The following is a 21,745-nucleotide window of genomic DNA, read 5'->3' as shown; positions in this document are numbered from 1 at the left end:
ATAGGCTTGTACTTTAGGGTTGTCTTCTTTGTTTTCATTCTGAAAAAGCACTAATAAGAACAGCATAACAGAATAATACAGCAGATATAAAGATATTATTAGGAATTTTATCCTGCATAAAAAAAATTATACATATCAGCACTTTTTCTGGAATATGTTCACAGGTTCTATCAATCTTATTCAAAAACAATATATTTGTTAATCCATCACAATATACCAGTAAAGCAAGCTAGACTAGGAACAAAAGCAACAATCTCTCATATTTCTTCTACAGAAAACAAGTCTATACGTTGTCAGGTAACAATGCAAAGTTAGAGGTTTTGGTGAGGATTAGAGATGAGCGAATAGTTTTCGAAACTGCTGTTTGAAATACCTCGTTCCATAGGAATGAATGAGAGTTTCCGCACACTGGTCGGTGCCGGCACTTAACCTCTTTTAGTTCACCCGCTCCCATTCATTCCTATGGGAGCAAGATATTCGAAACTGGAGTTTTGAATAGTATTTGCTCATCTCTAGTGAGGACCTCTCACCAATCCTGGTGTCTGTATAAGTAAATAATTGTACTGTAATTTCCCTTTAAGGCTAAGGCTACACATAGAGGGTCACAGCAAAAAAGCGCTGTGGGAAAAACCACAACGGCAAAGGATTTTTCAAAGAAATTCCGCATAGGTTTCCTCTGTGGACTTTCTGATTCCATTATACCTGTATGGAAATTTGATGGCATTTCAGCAGGTATAATTGACATTCTGCGTGTGGATGGGTTTTGCCGGAATTTCTTCCACTTTGTAGGGACTATAAATGTCATGGTTTACATCATGGGGCCTCGACCTGAATAACAATTCTGGAAATTTTCATTTGGTACAATTGATCTGATGTATTCAAACAATTCCCTCACACAGATGAGGGAATATCTCAAGACTTTATATACCATTTGCCAGAGGCAAAACTAAACCCACTGTCTCTGAGCAGGTGCAATGGTTTTAGGCACCTTATAACAAATTAGGGACTTAGTTTCTATTGACTTCCTGATGCAGTATAGGGTAGATGAATACTTTGGAAGGAATTTTCTCTTCCAGTAATTTCAGAGGTACATTGATATTCAGATATTTTATACACAGGTGTGCATATGACGCAAATACCTTTCTCAGCTGCTATACACTTTTTATACATATATGTGCATGGTGACTGTTCATTGACCAGCGGCACCTGGGCTTGTCCGTTGATGACATTGAGATGGGAGATTATAATAGCCCAACTGTGATTGGGGGGTAATTTTTTAGGTCTTCTGGGGGGACTTAAGATTGTTATACATACCCCATCAACATGCTGAACCTCCACAGAGGCCCTTTACCCCTGAAGATGCCATAGCAGTGACGAACATGTCCAGGGGGCCAGGGGGGGGGGGCAATTAATTTGTTATTCTAATCGCTACTAGAGATGAGCGAACAGTGTTCTATCGAACACATGTTCGATCGGATATCAGGGTGTTCGCCATGTTCGAATCGAATCGAACACCACGTGGTAAAGTGCGCCAAAATTCGATTCCCCTCCCACCTTCCCTGGCGCCTTTTTTGCACCAATAACAGCGCAGGGGAGGTGGGACAGGAACTACGACACTGGGGGCATTGAAAAAAATTGGAAAAAGTCATTGGCTGCCGAAATCAGGTGACCTCCATTTTAGACGAATAGTGGATTTCAAATCCGGGTCATATGAGAATGTGAACTTTGTGACTATGAGACAGGGATAGCTGTACAGGCAGGGATAGCTAGGGATAACCTTTATTTAGGGGGGAATGTTATTAAAAATAACTTTTTGGGGCTCTATCGGGTGTGTAATTGTGATTTTTGTGAGATAAACTTTTTCCCATAGGGATGCATTGGCCAGCGCTGATTGGCCGAATTCCGTACTCTGGCCAATCAGCGCTGGCCAATGCATTCTATTAGCTTGATGAAGCAGAGTGTGCACAAGGGTTCAAGCGCACCCTCGGCTCTGATGTAGCAGAGCCGAGGCTGCACAAGGGTTCAAGCGCACCCTCGGCTCTGATGTAGGAGAGCCGAGGGTGCACTTGAACCCTTGTGCACCCTCAGCTCTGCTACATCAGAGCCGAGGGTGCGCTTGAACCCTTGTGCACACTCTGCTTCATCAAGCTAATAGAATGCATTGGCCAGCGCTGATTGGCCAATGTATTCTATTAGCCTGATGAAGTAGAGCTGAATGTGTGTGCTAAGCACACACATTCAGCTCTACTTCATCGGGCTAATAGAATGCATTGGCCAGCGCTGATTGGCCAGAGTACGGAACTCGACCAATCAGCGCTGGCTCTGCTGGAGGAGGCGGAGTCTAAGATCGCTCCACACCAGTCTCCATTCAGGTCCGACCTTAGACTCCGCCTCCTCCGGCAGAGCCAGCGCTGATTGGCCGAATTCCGTACTCTGGCCAATCAGCACTGGCTAATGCATTGTATTGGCTTGATGAAGCAGTGCTGAATGTGTGTGCTTAGCACACACATTCAGCTCTACTTCATCGGGCTAATAGAATGCATTGGCCAGCGCTGATTGGCCGAATTCCGTACTCTGGCCAATCAGCACTGGCTAATGCATTGTATTGGCTTGATGAAGCAGTGCTGAATGTGTGTGCTTAGCACACACATTCAGCTCTACTTCATCGGGCTAATAGAATGCATTGGCCAGCGCTGATTGGCCGAATTCCGTACTCTGGCCAATCAGCACTGGCTAATGCATTGTATTGGCTTGATGAAGCAGTGCTGAATGTGTGTGCTTAGCACACACATTCAGCTCTACTTCATTGGGCTAATAGAATGCATTGGCCAATCAGCGCTGGCCAATGCATTCTATTAGCGTGAACTGAGTTTGCACAGGGGTTCTAGTGCACCCTCGGCTCTGCTACATCAGATTGCTACATCTGATGTAGCAGTGCCGAGTGTGCATCAGATGTGTAGTTGAGCAAAACTGACTCAGCACTGCTAAGTCTGCATTCGCATAGGAATGCATTGGCCAGCCTTCGGCCAATCAGCGCTGGCTCTGCAGTGCTGAGTCAGTTTTGCTCAACTACACATCTGATGCACACTCGGCACTGCTACATCAGATGTAGCAATCTGATGTAGCAGAGCCGAGGGTGCACTAGAACCCCTGTGCAAACTCAGTTCACGCTAATAGAATGCATTGGCCAGCGCTGATTGGCCAATGCATTCTATTAGCCCGATGAAGTAGAGCTGAATGTGTGTGCTAAGCACACACATTCAGCACTGCTTCATCAAGCCAATACAATGCATTAGCCAGTGCTGATTGGCCAGAGTACGGAATTCGGCCAATCAGCGCTGGCCAATGCATTCTATTAGCCCGATGAAGTAGAGCTGAATGTGTGTGCTAAGCACACACATTCAGCACTGCTTCATCAAGCCAATACAATGCATTAGCCAGTGCTGATTGGCCAGAGTACGGAATTCGGCCAATCAGCGCTGGCCAATGCATTCTATTAGCCCGATGAAGTAGAGCTGAATGTGTGTGCTAAGCACACACATTCAGCACTGCTTCATCAAGCCAATACAATGCATTAGCCAGTGCTGATTGGCCAGAGTACGGAATTCGGCCAATCAGCGCTGGCTCTGCCGGAGGAGGCGGAGTCTAAGGTCGGACCTGAATGGAGACTGGTGTGGAGCGATCTTAGACTCCGCCTCCTCCAGCAGAGCCAGCGCTGATTGGCCGAATTCCGTACTCTGGCCAATCAGCACTGGCTAATGCATTGTATTGGCTTGATGAAGCAGTGCTGAATGTGTGTGCTTAGCACACACATTCAGCTCTACTTCATCGGGCTAATAGAATGCATTGGCCAGCGCTGATTGGCCGAATTCCGTACTCTGGCCAATCAGCACTGGCTAATGCATTGTATTGGCTTGATGAAGCAGTGCTGAATGTGTGTGCTTAGCACACACATTCAGCTCTACTTCATCGGGCTAATAGAATGCATTGGCCAGCGCTGATTGGCCGAATTCCGTACTCTGGCCAATCAGCACTGGCTAATGCATTGTATTGGCTTGATGAAGCAGTGCTGAATGTGTGTGCTTAGCACACACATTCAGCTCTACTTCATCGGGCTAATAGAATGCATTGGCCAATCAGCGCTGGCCAATGCATTCTATTAGCGTGAACTGAGTTTGCACAGGGGTTCTAGTGCACCCTCGGCTCTGCTACATCAGATTGCTACATCTGATGTAGCAGTGCCGAGTGTGCATCAGATGTGTAGTTGAGCAAAACTGACTCAGCACTGCTAAGTCTGCATTCGCATAGGAATGCATTGGCCAGCCTTCGGCCAATCAGCGCTGGCTCTGCCGGAGGAGGCGGAGTCTAAGGTCGGACCTGAATGGAGACTGGTGTGGAGCGATCTTAGACTCCGCCTCCTCCAGCAGAGCCAGCGCTGATTGGCCGAATTCCGTACTCTGGCCAATCAGCACTGGCTAATGCATTGTATTGGCTTGATGAAGCAGTGCTGAATGTGTGTGCTTAGCACACACATTCAGCTCTACTTCATCGGGCTAATAGAATGCATTGGCCAGCGCTGATTGGCCGAATTCCGTACTCTGGCCAATCAGCACTGGCTAATGCATTGTATTGGCTTGATGAAGCAGTGCTGAATGTGTGTGCTTAGCACACACATTCAGCTCTACTTCATCGGGCTAATAGAATGCATTGGCCAATCAGCGCTGGCCAATGCATTCTATTAGCGTGAACTGAGTTTGCACAGGGGTTCTAGTGCACCCTCGGCTCTGCTACATCAGATTGCTACATCTGATGTAGCAGTGCCGAGTGTGCATCAGATGTGTAGTTGAGCAAAACTGACTCAGCACTGCTAAGTCTGCATTCGCATAGGAATGCATTGGCCAGCCTTCGGCCAATCAGCGCTGGCTCTGCCGGAGGAGGCGGAGTCTAAGGTCGGACCTGAATGGAGACTGGTGTGGAGCTATCTTAGACTCCGCCTCCTCCAGCAGAGCCAGCGCTGATTGGTCGAGTTCCGTACTCTGGCCAATCAGCACTGGCCAATGCATTTCTATGGGGAAAAGTTAGCTTGCGAAAATCGCAAACTGACAGGGATTTCCATGAAATAAAGTGACTTTTATGCCCCCAGACATGCTTCCCCTGCTGTCCCAGTGTCATTCCAGGGTGTTGGTATCATTTCCTGGGGTGTCATAGTGGACTTGGTGACCCTCCAGACACGAATTTGGGTTTCCCCCTTAACGAGTTTATGTTCCCCATAGACTATAATGGGGTTCGAAACCCATTCGAACACTCGAACAGTGAGCGGCTGTTCGAATCGAATTTCGAACCTCGAACATTTTAGTGTTCGCTCATCTCTAATCGCTACATATGAGTTACTTAGGACAGAAAATACTGGAATGAATGGACAATGATAGATCCATTCATTTCTATCAGCCTGTACACATGACTGGAATTACATGGGTCTGACAGTGCGGTCTGACTGTCGGGGCCAAAAAATATGGAACAGGTTCTATTCCTGCCCGATTTTGCAGCCCTGCTTCTGCATCTCCTATTCATTGAATGTAAGGGGAACCATGACCAGTGTACATGCAGCACATACATGACATCCATGTGTCCACTGTGTGCCGCCCGTGGTGTTCCTTCACAGCAGCTGGTTAGCATACGGTTGTAAGATACTTGAGCGAACCACTATAGTTGTCAGTATATTTTAACTACAATACCTTTTCTCAGATGCAGTGACATTTTAATTATTGTTTATAGCAGGGGTCCTCAAACTGCGGCCTGAGGGCCACATGCGGCCCGCCAAGCACTTCTGTCTGGCCCCGCCGACAACGCTGGCAGGCGTGCATTTATAATGAAGCTCCTGGGGAGCTCGGGCCAGGCCATGGAGCGCACTTCACTTTACCTATTGGAGGGCACCGCTCCCGATGTTTGTGCGATTTGCTCTGCCTCCGGCCCACTGTTTAAAAAGTTTGAGGACCCCTGGTTTATAGGGACCCAATAATAGTCTTCTAATTCCCCCACCAAAGGTTCAAAAATATGTAAAGAAATGTTTTTTGTTTTTTTTTAAAGATGTATATAAATTCTAATCACTCCCTTTGGCTAGAATGCATATAAAAATAAATTAAAAATAAACATACATGGTATGCCAACATCCAAATCAATTTTTTTTTAAATTAAATATTTATCCAATAAATAAATCTAAATCTATACAAAATATGTTTTATTATTATTATTATTATTATTATTATTATTATTATTATTATTATTATTTATTTTTTATTTTTTTTGCAGCACTAATAATGGTATTTTACCTACACAGTATATATGCTATATGTTTAATATAGTGAATACTGCTAAGTTTGTGGGATTGCCAATTTGCAAAATATGTCTTGCCCTCACATATATTACAATGTCTACAGTAAATACATGCAACAGTTTGTACACAGAGTGACGGCTAAGGTGTTGCTTCTGTTTTTGTTGCTTTCTCTGGGGGCCAAATCATTTCTGCATTTGTAGAAGTGTTATTTACCAAGCAGCAGCTGAACCAACTGGTCCTGCAGCAAGTCACAAGTGTTCTACATTCTGAATAATAAAGCTAGCAAACACTTGGCAGGCAGCACTGTCCATCTGTGGCAGGATTAATGTTTGTCTAGAAATATGTTTAGAAAATGGTTCTATTGGAGGGTTAAATTGGATATTAAATTTATTAAAACAAAATCGGTGACACAGGAACCCAAAGGCTGGAAGATTTTAATCGTGCTTTGCTAAAAATCTATTTGATTAATTACGGGAATCAGTCTTATTTGGTTGACTAATGTCTGTAAATAAATTGCATTCAAGTCATTGGGCTGGAAAAGGTGTAAAGAGCAAGCAGGTGTTGAGGACACCAGATGGTCAGAGACTCATGGGGACAGGTAAGCCTGTCTGCAATTAATTCTGTTCCCTAACTGCAAGGCACTGTGTACAGTGCTGCCTCGGCTCTTCTGTTCCCGAGCCATCTGGCAGATTTTGTATGTTTTCAACAGACTTCCCCAGTTGGAACTGCCAATGTTTCCTGTTCCTGACCTGAAGCTTTCCCACGGTTCTATCCCTATGAGACATCAACTTAACGCCAACTTTCTAATTGTTGGAATGATTTGTGATAAGGACAAGTGGCCAAAAGATAATGAGAGGAAAAACACATTTCACTGTATCATATTGGATTTTCGAGGAGGACCCTAGAATAAACATTACCGATTCAGATTACTGGACAGCGGTTTAGTGGAAAGCATCAGAAATGCAGTTTAATTCAGGGTGAAACGAGCAACGCATTTAATACCAAAACATTTCTAACTTTCTTCTAGGCTGAGGCCCCACTTTGTGGACAAAGTTTTTTTTGTTGTTGCAGATTTTGCTGCAGTTTTTTGAGCCAAAGTAACAGCCAAGTAAAAAGAAACAATTATGAATTTTTAAGTCTAGTACATCCTTGGGAGCAATTTTCTAAACACCTGAAGATGCCAAGTTCATCTGTTCAAACAATAATATTCAAGTATAAAGGGGCTGCGTAACCACAGACATTTATCTCCTATTAGAAATGAGCGAACACTAAAATGTTCGAGGTTCGAAATTCGATTCGAACAGCCGCTCACTGTTCGAGTGTTCGAATGGGTTTCGAACCCCATTATAGTCTATGGGGAACATAAACTCGTTAAGGGGGAAACCCAAATTCGTGTCTGGAGGGTCACCAAGTCCACTATGACACCCCAGGAAATGATACCAACACCCTGGAATGACACTGGGACAGCAGGGGAAGCATGTCTGGGGGCATAAAAGTCACTTTATTTCATGGAAATCCCTGTCAGTTTGCGATTTTCGCAAGCTAACTTTTCCCCATCAAAATGCATTGGCCAGTGCTGATTGGCCAGAGTACGGAACTCGACCAATCAGCGCTGGCTCTGCTGGAGGAGGCGGAGTCTAAGATAGCTCCACACCAGTCTCCATTCAGGTCCGACCTTAGACTCCGCCTCCTCCGGCAGAGCCAGCGCTGATTGGCCGAAGGCTGGCCAATGCATTCCTATGCGAATGCAGAGACTTAGCAGTGCTGAGTCAGTTTTGCTCAACTACACATCTGATGCACACTCGGCACTGCTACATCAGATGTAGCAATCTGATGTAGCAGAGCCGAGGGTGCACTAGAACCCCTGTGCAAACTCAGTTCACGCTAATAGAATGCATTGGCCAGCGCTGATTGGCCAATGCATTCTATTAGCCCGATGAAGTAGAGCTGAATGTGTGTGCTAAGCACACTCATTCAGCACTGCTTCATCACGCCAATACAATGCATTAGCCAGTGCTGATTGGCCAGAGTACGGAATTCGGCCAATCAGCGCTGGCCAATGCATTCTATTAGCCCGATGAAGTAGAGCTGAATGTGTGTGCTAAGCACACACATTCAGCACTGCTTCATCACGCCAATACAATGCATTAGCCAGTGCTGATTGGCCAGAGTACGGAATTCGGCCAATCAGCGCTGGCTCTGCTGGAGGAGGCGGAGTCTAAGGTCGGACCTGAATGGAGACTGGTGTGGAGCGATCTTAGACTCCGCCTCCTCCAGCAGAGCCAGCGCTGATTGGCCGAATTCCGTACTCTGGCCAATCAGCGCTGGCCAATGCATTCTATTAGCCCGATGAAGTAGAGCTGAATGTGTGTGCTAAGCACACACATTCAGCACTGCTTCATCACGCCAATACAATGCATTAGCCAGTGCTGATTGGCCAGAGTACGGAATTCGGCCAATCAGCGCTGGCTCTGCTGGAGGAGGCGGAGTCTAAGATCGCTCCACACCAGTCTCCATTCAGGTCCGACCTTAGACTCCGCCTCCTCCGGAATATCCGATCGAACATGTGTTCGATAGAACACTGTTCGCTCATCTCTATCTCCTATCAATGGGGTTCTGACTGCTGGGACCCAGCGATCACAAAAACAGGAACCTCCCACTGAATCCTCCCTATGAATGAAATGCTGATTGATCTCTATCCGGCTGCTGCCTCTTTTTATTGTTTAAATAAAAATATGTTCAAACTCAATAAAGAATTTTCAGTTATTTTACAACAATGGGGGGATCCAAATACTGACATAGCTACAATACAATAGCTTATAAGTGAAAATAGGGGAGGGGAGGAGGACAAACAAGAGACATAAAGGGGAGAAGGGACAGGAATATAGTGTAGCAGGTCAAACCATCAGGTACAGCCGTAAGAACATCATGCAGAGATAACATAAAAAAAACAGAGCCAATGCAGCGGAATAGTTGTCAATATCAAGGACACAACTGGTCTTCAATGGTAAGAACAATGCGGGATTTCTATCCCATATACATTTATACTTGAGGAAGGACAAGTTACCTAAAGCTATGGCTCACTCATAGGAATTGGTAGTATCAACAAGTAGCAATAACTCACATAGCGAGGGAGCAAGAGGTTGTTTCCAGTTTCTAGCAATAACTAATAGAGATGAGCGAACAGTGTTCTATCGAACTCATGTTCGATCGGATATTAGGCTGTTCGGCATGTTCGAATCGAATCGAACACCGCGTGGTAAAGTGCGCCATTACTCGATTCCCCTCCCACCTTCCCTGGCGCCTTTTTTGCTCCAATAACAGCGCAGGGTAGGTGGGACAGGAACTACGACACCGGTGACGTTGAAAAAAGTAGGCAAAACCCATTGGCTGCCGAAAACATGTGACCTCTAATTTAAAAGAACAGCGCCGCCCAGCTTCGCGTCATTCTGAGCTTGCAATTCACCGGGGACGGAGGTTTCCGTCCAGTTAGCTAGGGGTTAGATTCTGGGTAGGCAGGGACAGGCTAGGATAGGAAGGAGAAGACAACCAACAGCTCTTATAAGAGCTAAATTCCAGGGAGAAGCTTGTCAGTGTAACGTGGCACTGACGGGCTCAATCGCCGCAACCCAGCTTTCCGCGGATCCTGAATGGAATACACTGACAGTGTATTCCCGTATACCCGATATATACCCCCGATACCCGTTCCAACGGTGTGCCCCCCCACCTTCACCCCAGAAATACCCTGCAAGTCCCCTAGCAATAGAATTGGGGCTATATACACCCACAATTTTTACTACTGGTATACAGTGCCATTGTCTGACTGGGAATTCAAAGAATATATTGGGGTTATAAATACCCTCATTTCTTGCTACTGCCATATAGTGCCAGTGTCTGACTGGTAATTCAAAGAATATATTGGGGTTACGTGCACCCACAATTTTTACTACTGGTATACAGTGCCATTGTCTGACTGGGAATTCAAAGAATATATTGGGAATACAAATACCCTCATTTCTTGCTACTGCCATATAGTGCCAGTGTCTGACTGGGAATTCAAAGAATATATTGGGGTTACGTGCACCCACAATTTTTACTACTGGTATACAGTGCCATTGTCTGACTGGGAATTCAAAGAATATATTGGGAATACAAATACCCTCATTTCTTGCTACTGCCATATAGTGCCAGTTTCTGACTGGTAATTCAAAGAATATATTGTGGTTACGTGCACCCACAATTTTTACTACTGGTATACAGTGCCATTGTCTGACTGGGAATTCAAAGAATATATTGGGAATACAAATACCCTCATTTCTTGCTACTGCCATATAGTGCCAGTGTCTGACTGGGAATTCAAAGAATATATTGGGGTTACGTGCACCCACAATTTTTACTACTGGTATACAGTGCCATTGTCTGACTGGGAATTCAAAGAATATATTGGGGTTATAAATACCCTCATTTCTTGCTACTGCCATATAGTGCCAGTTTCTGACTGGTAATTCAAAGAATATATTGTGGTTACGTGCACCCACAATTTTTACTACTGGTATACAGTGCCATTGTCTGACTGGGAATTCAAAGAATATATTGGGAATACAAATACCCTCATTTCTTGCTACTGCCATATAGTGCCAGTTTCTGACTGGTAATTCAAAGAATATATTGGGGTTACGTGCACCCACAATTTTTACTACTGGTATACAGTGCCATTGTCTGACTGGGAATTCAAAGAATATATTGGGGTTATAAATACCCTCATTTCTTGCTACTGCCATATAGTGCCAGTTTCTGACTGGTAATTCAAAGAATATATTGTGGTTACGTGCACCCACAATTTTTACTACTGGTATACAGTGCCATTGTCTGACTGGGAATTCAAAGAATATATTGGGAATACAAATACCCTCATTTCTTGCTACTGCCATATAGTGCCAGTTTCTGACTGGTAATTCAAAGAATATATTGTGGTTACGTGCACCCACAATTTTTACTACTGGTATACAGTGCCATTGTCTGACTGGGAATTCAAAGAATATATTGGGAATACAAATACCCTCATTTCTTGCTACTGCCATATAGTGCCAGTGTCTGACTGGGAATTCAAAGAATATATTGGGGTTACGTGCACCCACAATTTTTACTACTGGTATACAGTGCCAATTTCTAACTAGGAATTCAAAATGCGCAAGGCTCCCGGAAAGGGACGTGGACGAGGCCGTGGGCGAGGTCGGGGGAATGGTTCTGGGGAGCAAGGTAGCAGTGAAGCCACAGGGCGTCCCGTGCCTACTCCTGTGGGGCAGCAAGCATTGCGCCACTCCACAGTGCCAGGGTTGCTTGCCACATTAACTAAACTGCAGGGTACAAACCTTAGTAGGCCCGAGAACCAGGAACAGGTCTTGCAATGGCTGTCAGAGAACGCTTACAGCACATTGTCCAGCAGCCAGTCAGACTCTGCCTCCTCTCCTCCTATTACCCAACAGTCTTGTCTTCCTTCCTCCCAAAATTCCGAAGCTTTACAGAACAATAACCCAAACTGTCCCTGCTCCCCAGAGCTGTTCTCCGCTCCTTTCATTGTCCCTCAACCTGCCTCTCCACGTCACGATTTTACGAACCTAACAGAGGAGCATCTGTGTCCAGATGCTCAAACACTAGAGTCTCCTCCATCTCCGTTCGATTTGGTGGTGGATGACCAGCAACCCACCCTCATCGACGATGATGTGACGCAGTTGCCGTCAGGGCATCCAGTTGACCGGCGCATTGTGCGGGAGGAGGAGATGAGACAGGAGTTGGAAGAGGAAGTGGTGGATGATGAGGACACTGACCCGACCTGGACAGGGGGGATGTCAAGCGGGGAAAGTAGTGTGGATGTTGAGGCAGGTGCAGCACCAAAAAGGGTAGCTAGAGGCAGAGGCAGAGGTCAGCAGCTTAGGCGAAGCCAGGCCACACCCGGAATCTCCCAAGATGTTCCAGTTCGTACCCAGCCCCGAAAAACTCCCACCTCGAGGGCACGTTTCTCGAAGGTGTGGAGTTTTTTCAAGGAATGCGCCGAGGACAGATATAGTGTTGTCTGCACAATTTGCCTCTCGAAATTGATTAGGGGCTCTGAGAAGAGCAACCTGTCCACCACTTCAATGCGCCGTCATTTGGAATCCAAGCATGTGCGCCCACTTTCGCAAGTCGACAGTAGCCGCTGCTAGCTTAAAATCTCTCCAGCAACGCCTGCATGTGCCACAACACCGGCTTTTGTGCGACGTCCCCACACGCTGGAACTCAACGTTTCAGATGTTGAATAGAGTGGTTGAGCAGCAGAGACCTTTGATGGAATACCAGCTACAAAACCCTAGGGTGCCACAAAGTCAGCTGCCTCAGTTTCACATCCATGAGTGGCCATGGATGAGAGACCTTTGTGACATCCTACGGGTCTTTGAGGAGTCCACAAGGAGGGTGAGCTCTGAGGATGCGATGGTGAGCCTTACAATCCCGCTCTTGTGTGTTCTGAGAGAATCCCTGATTGACATCAGGGATAACTCAGATCACACAGAGGAGTTAGGGATAGCATCCGATCCGTCACAGCTGGAGAGTAGGTCCACACATCTGTCCGCTTCACTGCGTTTAATGGAGGAGGAGGAGGAGGAGGAAGAGTTGTCCGATGATGTGATGGTGATACAGGAGGCTTCCGGGCAACTTCGAATCGTCCCATTGTTGCAGCGCGGATGGGTAGACATGGAGGATGAGGAGGAAATGGAGATTGAACTTTCCGGTGGGGCCAGAGGAGTCATGCCAACTAACACTGTGGCAGACATGGCTGAGTTCATGTTGGGGTGCTTTACAACCGACAAGCGTATTGTCAAAATCATGGAGGACAACCAGTACTGGATCTTTGCTATCCTTGACCCCCGGTATAAAAACAACATCTCGTCTTTTATTCCGGTAGAGGGGAGGGCCAATCGCATCAATGCTTGCCACAGGCAATTGGTGCAGAATATGATGGAGATGTTTCCAGCATGTGACGTTGGCGGCAGGGAGGGCAGTTCCTCCAGTAGGCAACCAAGTTCTCACCGGTCCACACAAACGAGGGGCACACTGTCTAAGGTCTGGGACACCTTGATGGCACCCCCTCGCCAAAGTGCTGCCACGGAGGGTCCTAGTGTCACCAGGCGTGAGAAGTATAGGCGCATGTTGCGGGAATACCTTTCCGACCACAGCCCTGTCCTCTCCGACCCCTCTGCGCCCTACACATATTGGGTGTCGAAGTTGGACCTGTGGCTTGAACTTGCCCTATATGCCTTGGAGGTGCTGTCCTGTCCTGCCGCCAGCGTCCTATCTGAGAGGGTGTTCAGTGCAGCCGGTGGCATCATCACTGACAAGCGCACCCGTCTGTCAGCTGAGAGTGCCGACCGGCTCACTTTGATAAAAATGAACCACCACTGGGTAGAGCCGTCATTTTTGTGCCCACCTGTGTAAAACACCCCAACATGAAACTCCATGTCTGTACTCAACCTCTCCAATTCCTCCGCATCCTCATACTCATCCACCATAAGCGTTGCACAATTCTGCTAATACTAGGCTCCCTCCACCCTGATTTCCCCCAACTCTGCTGGTTAGAGGCTCCCTCCACCCTGATTTCCACCAACTCTGCTGGTTAGAGGCTCCCTCCACCATGAATTTGCCCAAACTGGGCTGTTTAGAGGCTCCCTCCACCATGAATTGGTCCAAACTGGGGTTTTTAGAGGCTCCCTCCACCATGAATTGGTCCAAACTGGGCTGTTTAGCGGCTCCCTCCACCATTAATTGGTCCAAACTTGGCTGTTTAGAGGCTCCCTCCACCATTAATTGGTCCAAACTGGGCTGGTTAGAGGCTCCCTCCACCATGAATTGGTCCAAACTGGGTTTTTTAGAGGCTCCCTCCACCATGAATTGGTCCAAACTGGGGTTTTTAGAGGCTCCCTCCACCATGAATTGGTCCAAACTGGGCTGTTTAGCGGCTCCCTCCACCATTAATTGGTCCAAACTGGGCTGGTTAGAGGCTCCCTCCACCATGAATGTGCCCAAACTGGGCTGTTTAGAGGCTCCCTCCACCATGAATTTGCCCAAACTGGGCTGGTTAGAGGCTCCCTCCACCATGAATTGGTCCAAACTGGGGTTTTTAGAGGCTCCCTCCACCATGAATTGGTCCAAACTTGGCTGTTTAGAGGCTCCCTCCACCATTAATTGGTCCAAACTGGGCTGGTTAGAGGCTCCCTCCACCATGAATTTGCCCAAACTGGGCTGGTTAGAGGCTCCCTCCACCATGAATTGGTCCAAACTGGGGTTTTTAGAGGCTCCCTCCACCATGAATTGGTCCAAACTTGGCTGTTTAGAGGCTCCCTCCACCATTAATTGGTCCAAACTGGGCTGGTTAGAGGCTCCCTCCACCATGAATTGGTCCAAACTGGGTTTTTTAGAGGCTCCCTCCACCATGAATTTGCCCAAACTGGGCTGTTTAGAGGCTCCCTCCACCATGAATTGGTCCAAACTGGGCTGGTTAGAGGCTCCCTCCACCATGAATTTCCCAAAACTTGGCTGTTTAGAGGCTCCCTCCACCATTAATTGGTCCAAACTGGACTGGTTAGAGGCTCCCTCCACCATGAATTTGCCCAAACTGGGCTGTTTAGAGGCTCCCTCCACCATGAATTGGTCCAAACTGGGTTTTTTTAGAGGCTCCCTCCACCATGAATTGGTCCAAACTGGGCTGTTTAGAGGCTCCCTCCACCATGAATTTGCCCAAACTGGGCTGGTTAGAGGCTCCCTCCACCATGAATTGGTCCAAACTGGGCTGGTTAGAGGCTCCCTCCACCATGAATTTGCCCAAACTGGGCTGTTTAGAGGCTCCCTCCACCATGAATTGGTCCAAACTGGGTTTTTTAGAGGCTCCCTCCACCATGAATTGGTCCAAACTGGGCTGTTTAGAGGCTCCCTCCACCATGAATTTGCCCAAACTGGGCTGGTTATAGGCTCCCTCCACCATTAATTGGTCCAAACTGGGCTGGTTAGAGGCTCCCTCCACCATGAATTTGCCCAAACTGGGCTGGTTAGAGGCTCCCTCCACCATGAATTTGCCCAAACTGGGCTGGTTAGAGGCTCCCTCCACCATGAATTTGCCCAAACTGGGCTGTTTAGAGGCTCCCTCCACCATGAATGTGCCCAAACTGGGCTGTTTAGAGGCTCCCTCCACCATGAATTTGCCCAAACTGGGCTGTTTAGAGGCTCCCTCCACCATGAATTTGCCCAAACTGGGCTGGTTAGAGGCTCCCTCCACCATGAATTGGTCCAAACTGGGTTTTTTAGAGGCTCCCTCCACCATGAATTTGCCCAAACTGGGCTGGTTAGAGGCTCCCTCCACCATGAATTGGTCCAAACTGGGTTTTTTAGAGGCTCCCTCCACCATGAATTTGCCCAAACTGGGCTGGTTAGAGGCTCCCTCCACCATGAATTGGTCCAAACTGGGTTTTTTAGAGGCTCCCTCCACCATGAATTTGCCCACACTGGGCTGGTTAGAGGCTCCCTCCACCATGAATTGGTCCAAACTGGGGTTTTTAGAGGCTCCCTCCACCATGAATTTGCCCAAACTGGGGTGTTTAGAGGCTCCCTCCACCATGAATTTGCCCAAACTCTGCTGGTTAGAGGCTCCCTCCACCATTAATTGGTCCAAACTGGGCTGGTTAGAGGCTCCCTCCACCATGAATTTGCCCAAACTGGGCTGGTTAGAGGCTCCCTCCACCATGAATTTGCCCAAACTGGGCTGGTTAGAGGCTCCCTCCACCATGAATTTGCCCAAACTGGGCTGTTTAGAGGCTCCCTCCACCATGAATTTGCCCAAACTGGGCTGTTTAGAGGCTCCCTCCACCATGAATTTGCCCAAACTGGGCTGTTTAGAGGCTCCCTCCACCATGAATTTGCCCAAACTGGGCTGGTTAGAGGCTCCCTCCACCATGAATTGGTCCAAACTGGGTTTTTTAGAGGCTCCCTCCACCATGAATTTGCCCAAACTGGGCTGGTTAGAGGCTCCCTCCACCATGAATTGGTCCAAACTGGGTTTTTTAGAGGCTCCCTCCACCATGAATTTGCCCAAACTGGGCTGGTTAGAGGCTCCCTCCACCATGAATTGGTCCAAACTGGGTTTTTTAGAGGCTCCCTCCACCATGAATTTGCCCACACTGGGCTGGTTAGAGGCTCCCTCCACCATGAATTGGTCCAAACTGGGGTTTTTAGAGGCTCCCTCCACCATGAATTTGCCCAAACTGGGGTGTTTAGAGGCTCCCTCCACCATGAATTTGCCCAAACTCTGCTGGTTAGAGGCTCAATCCACCCTGATTTTCAAAACAAATGTTGGTGCCAACCTCAACTTACTACAAGGGCCAAATTCACTGCTGGTGACAAGCTCTCCTCACTGCAAGTGCCAAATACACATGTTTCAAGGTGTTTTCCTACTGTCAGAGAGGTGGTATTGAGTGTGTAAAGTGTGTAGTTGTTAGGCTGTGATGTTGGGGTAATAGAGGGTCTTTGGTGTGTTAGATGCCCCCAGACATGCTTCCCCTGCTGTCCCAGTGTCATTCCAGAGGTGTTGGCATCATTTCCTGGGGTGTCATAGTGGACTTGGTGACCCTCCAGACACGGATTTGGGTTTCCCCCTTAACGAGTATCTGTTCCCCATAGACTATAATGGGGTTCGAAACCCGTTCGAACACACGAACATTGAGCGGCTGTTCGAATCGAATTTCGAACCTCGAACATTTTAGTGTTCGCTCATCTCTAATAACTAACTTAGCCATCACCAGGATCTTACAGGCTAGTTTGCAGTATGGCGGAGGAACTGAGCTCATTTCCAAATGGAGAAATGCTGTCTGAGTGGTCCAAGGAACAGGACAACCCAGTAAGTAGTCTAAAAAATCAAAAATTTCCTTCCATTCGAATCCCGCCAGGAACATCTGCAAGCAGTTTGTATGTTCTCTCTGTGCTTGCGTGTATTTCCTCCTATGCTATATAAACATACTGATAGGAAAAAAAAAAGTGCATTGTGAGCCCTATGGAACAGGCAGAGGGCAGGCCCACAAGGTGTGGAGCAAGGTTCCCACTTCGCCGCACAGCTTCCAGCATGCATCAGAAGAGTTAGGAAACATCTGGTTTATACAGGCCGGGGGAAGTACCATCTGAGAATAACCTTTTGCGCAGTTTCCACATGGCAGCTTCAGGCAAGAGAGGTGCGAAGTTAAGCATAGGCTCTCTGCCATTCCTCAGCAGTCCATGACCTGTCAAGAACCCTCTCCCAGAGACAGATTGGATAGGTCTTCTGAAAGGAGGAACGAGAGTCAATAGAATAATAGATAGGTCTGAGACCACAGCGGGGTAGTTTACGGAGGAGCAGCACATCAGGATTATTCTTCACAGTAAAGGAGTCATGTGCCTGCATACAATGTCTAAGTTGTAAAAGCCATGCTTAGGTAAGTCAAATTCCATAGACAGAGAAATGTAATCTTTCAGTTTACCATCACAGAAAAGTTGTGCTAAATTACACAATCCCCTAGTGACCCAGCTCTCCAGAATCAAGGACAGTACCAAAACAGAAAACATCTGAATCGGAATCATAGAATGATTCATATGATCCGGTCGAACTGCATGGGCATGGACATGTTTCCACACTAAGATGGAGTATCTAGTGAAAGGCGAACAAGAACAGTTGAGATTAATCCAGAAGGAGGCAAATACAATGTCTCAAATTCAGTAGCAGCAAAGTGAGATTTCTCAATATGCATCCAATGAAGGTCTTTCTCTCTAGCCAAGCCTCAAACCAGCATGGATACAAGGATGGTGACATGGTAACCATGAATATCAGGAACCGCAAGACCCCCTAAATAGTTAGGTCTAATCAGAATCATGTGGGAGAGGTGGGGTTTCTTACTTGCCCATATAAATTTAGAAAATAAGCTATTAACAGTCTTGAAAAAGGAAGGGGGGAGGGCAATAGCTAATGAGCTAAAAGGTACAAAAGGCAGGGGAGAAAGAGCATCTTAAAGGGATCCTATCATTAAAAGTAATTTTTTTGTCCCTAACTTGTAGGAATAACCTTAAGAAAGGCTATTCTTCTCCTACCTTTAGATGTCTTCTCCGGGCCACCATTATATAATCCGGTTTTTGTCGGTATGCAAATGAGCTCTCTTGCAGCACTGGGGGCGGTCCCCAGCACTCAAACAGCACTGGGGGCATCCCCAATGCTTTGAGTGAACTCTCCAGCACCACCTCCATCTTCTTCAGGAACGGGTCTTCTTTGCATCTTCTTCTGGCGGTGGCTTCAAACTTCTAGGCCTCAGGCCTAGGGCAAAGCTGACTGCGCATGCCCGCTGGCCACAAGAAAATGCCCGCTTACACAGTATTTCATCTGGCCCGGGAGATTTCCTAATAGGAAGAGAAGCAATAGTCTCAGCAACTTTGTCCTCAGAAATCGGACCGTCCAGCAATTGCACCTGTGCAGGAGAGAGAGAAGGGATGTTCAAAGAGTGCAGAAAAGAAGAGACATCTGCAACTACCAGTTAAGGGGGTGGAGGGGTCATCCCTAAGGTTATAAAGTCCTGCATAATATTTAATAAATTGTTCCGCAATATCCGAGGGGCTGACTATCTTGCCTTTATTGATGAGGTCAGTAAAAAAGGGTACACAGGACTTTAAATGTTTTTTCTTTAATTTATTCGCTAACAGTCTACCCACTCGATTGCCCTGAGAGTAGCATCTGATTTTCAGTTTCTTTAAGGATTTCTCATAATCAAAGTGCAAGCAATCACGCAGACGCTGTCTAGAGAGAAAGAGCTGTTCCACATTAGAAGCACATGGAGTAGACTTACTAAGTTGCGCCTTCTTTTTAAGATCGTCCAAGAGGCTGGAGAGCAGGGCCTGGTGAGTCTTGTTAACAATATGACCTAATCTAATAAAAGATCCTCTAATATAAGCCTTGTGGGCATTCCAGAGAGAGATGACTCCTACGTCCGAGGTATCATTCAAAATAAAATAATCTTTATCAATAATAGCTTTATGAGCCGGATGACAAAGGAGAAATGCACTACACTTCCAAGGATACGTTGAGGGGGAATGACCAGATTCCGCCACCGTAAGGGTTCCCGGAGCATAGTCATTTAGACCATAGACCATTTAATAACATCTATCAAGGAGCTGGAAGCCGCTGTCAACCAAAATCTGTCCACGAAAAAAATGTGAACAGAAGCGCTGGCTTCAAACTTCTAGGCATGCGCTGTCGGCTTTGCCATCAGGCCTCGGGCAAAGCCGACTGCACGTGCCCACGGCAATTTTCTTGTGTCCGCTTTCCCCAGCTTACTGCGTAAGCAGCCACAAGAAAATTTCCATTTACATTAACTGTGTATGCGGCCATAGGAAAATTGCCCGAGGCCTGACAGCAGAGCTGCCTGCGCATGCCTAGAGTTTTGAAGCCAGTGGCAGAAGAAGACTCAAGGAGAGGCCATTCCAGGTGAAGATAGAGGCGGTGCAGGAGATTTCTCTCGCAGCATTGGGGACGCCCCCAAGTGCTGTTTGATCGCTGGGGACCACTCCCAGTGGGAGAGAACTCATTTGCATACAGATGAAAACCGGGATTTCTACCGAACGGCGGCGTGGAGAAGACATCTAAGGGTAGGAGAAGAATTGCCTTTCTTAAGACTATTCCTACGTGTTAGAGACAAAAAATAGCATTTTAATGATTGAATCCCTTTAATATGGAAAAAGTGAATCTTTAGGTAGGCGGTGAGCCCGATCAATAATAAGGTCTCTTGTAGTAGCTTGAGGTAGCAAACCCTTAATGAAGTCTTGCAGGAAGGGCACGAGGTCCGAGTTGGGAACCGACTCAGGGATTCCTCTAAGCTTTTCTAAGCTGAGACAAGTGCTGACTAATTTTATTATTGACTTCTGGCTTGCTTCCTGGATTCTGCTTTTTGCCTCCTGTTTCTGCTTATTATGTCCTCTCCTGTTTTTTGTTTTTTTTTTGACCCTGCTGGTACAACTTCTCCACAGTATGGTGTATCTTACACAAACAATCTGCATTGTAAACTATACAGATTATTCAGGAGCTGAATTCAGACAACAAACCGAAATGCTGTGATTTTTGCATTAATCTGCAGGGACATTTGATAGAGGACAGATTTGCTAACAGGCTGTGCTCAGCAATAAGGCTACCTTTCACGCCACCAGTTTTTCTGTGGGACTACATTAAAGTGTCAATGTATCTGCCCCTGGACAGAATTGGAGTTATGCCTAGACATCTTTGTCACCAATGGAAATCATATTGAACATTTCTAGTGTATAAAAGTAACTAGGAGAGATAGTCTAAGATTATTTGATGATACATTATTTTATTGTGTTCTATTTTCTCAGTTATGAATTGTGAAGCCCTAATTTTGTATCATTCTTTTAGAATCATCCTGTATATAGTAAGATAGTAGATAAGAGAATAAAAACCTTAAACTGGGATTGCGGTTTTCATCTTCCGGTGCAGGTGTGATGCTGGGCCTGCCAGAGCCTATATATGTTGACCTTCTGCTCCAGTTCATTGCTGGTTATTCAGCCCACTCTAGTAGTTAGCTCTCCACTGCTGTGTCCTGTGTGTCTCCTGCCTTGATCTCCTGGTTCTGTTCTTGACTCTGCGTTTCCCTCCTAACTCTCTAATCTGCTCTCTCCTGTTAATGACCCCGGCTTGCCTTCAGACTACTGCTCCTTGAACACGACTTTGTACCATTCTGCTCTTCTGTTTCTGACCCAGTCTGCCTGACCTCTCTCCTGGATAACCCCTCTGTACTGCGCTTACCTCACATTGACAACCTGTATTGGACGACTACTCTTTTTGTGCACTGCTGCCATCTACTGGCTACCACCATCCACTGCCTTCTGATTCTTCTGACCTTCATCTTAACTCTGAAAACCTTCTGGTAAATGATTGCAGTTTCTGGGTTTGCTGTGAATGATGGTGCACTGTGCGTCTGGCGCTCTCTGATCCATACTGCTTGATAGCAGATTCCAAGTCCATCTCCATCATCAGGGGCACTGGTGAACATCTCTGGAGGGTCAGGGTTGGTGCGGCTCAGAGTGTGCAGGACACGCAGCACAGTTTTGTACCATTTGATCAGTGTGTTTGGTGCTACGACTCACTATTTTGCTCGGTGTTGCATTTGTTTCCTATTAAGAGTCATGTGAACAGTCCCCATTCTCTGACACTGAGTTTAATGGCACCATGTGACATCCGTTAAAAAAACGCATGTCACACAGCCATTATTCACTGTTTTGTGAATGAAGCCTTAGGCCATACTGCCATAAAAAGACAGGTAATAATTAGAGATGAGCGAACACTAAAATGTTCGAGGTTCGAAATTC

Source organism: Leptodactylus fuscus, chromosome 2 (genome assembly GCF_031893055.1).
Source record: "Leptodactylus fuscus isolate aLepFus1 chromosome 2, aLepFus1.hap2, whole genome shotgun sequence".
NCBI lineage: Eukaryota > Metazoa > Chordata > Amphibia > Anura > Leptodactylidae > Leptodactylus > Leptodactylus fuscus.
Note: the sequence above shows the minus strand (reverse complement) of the source record.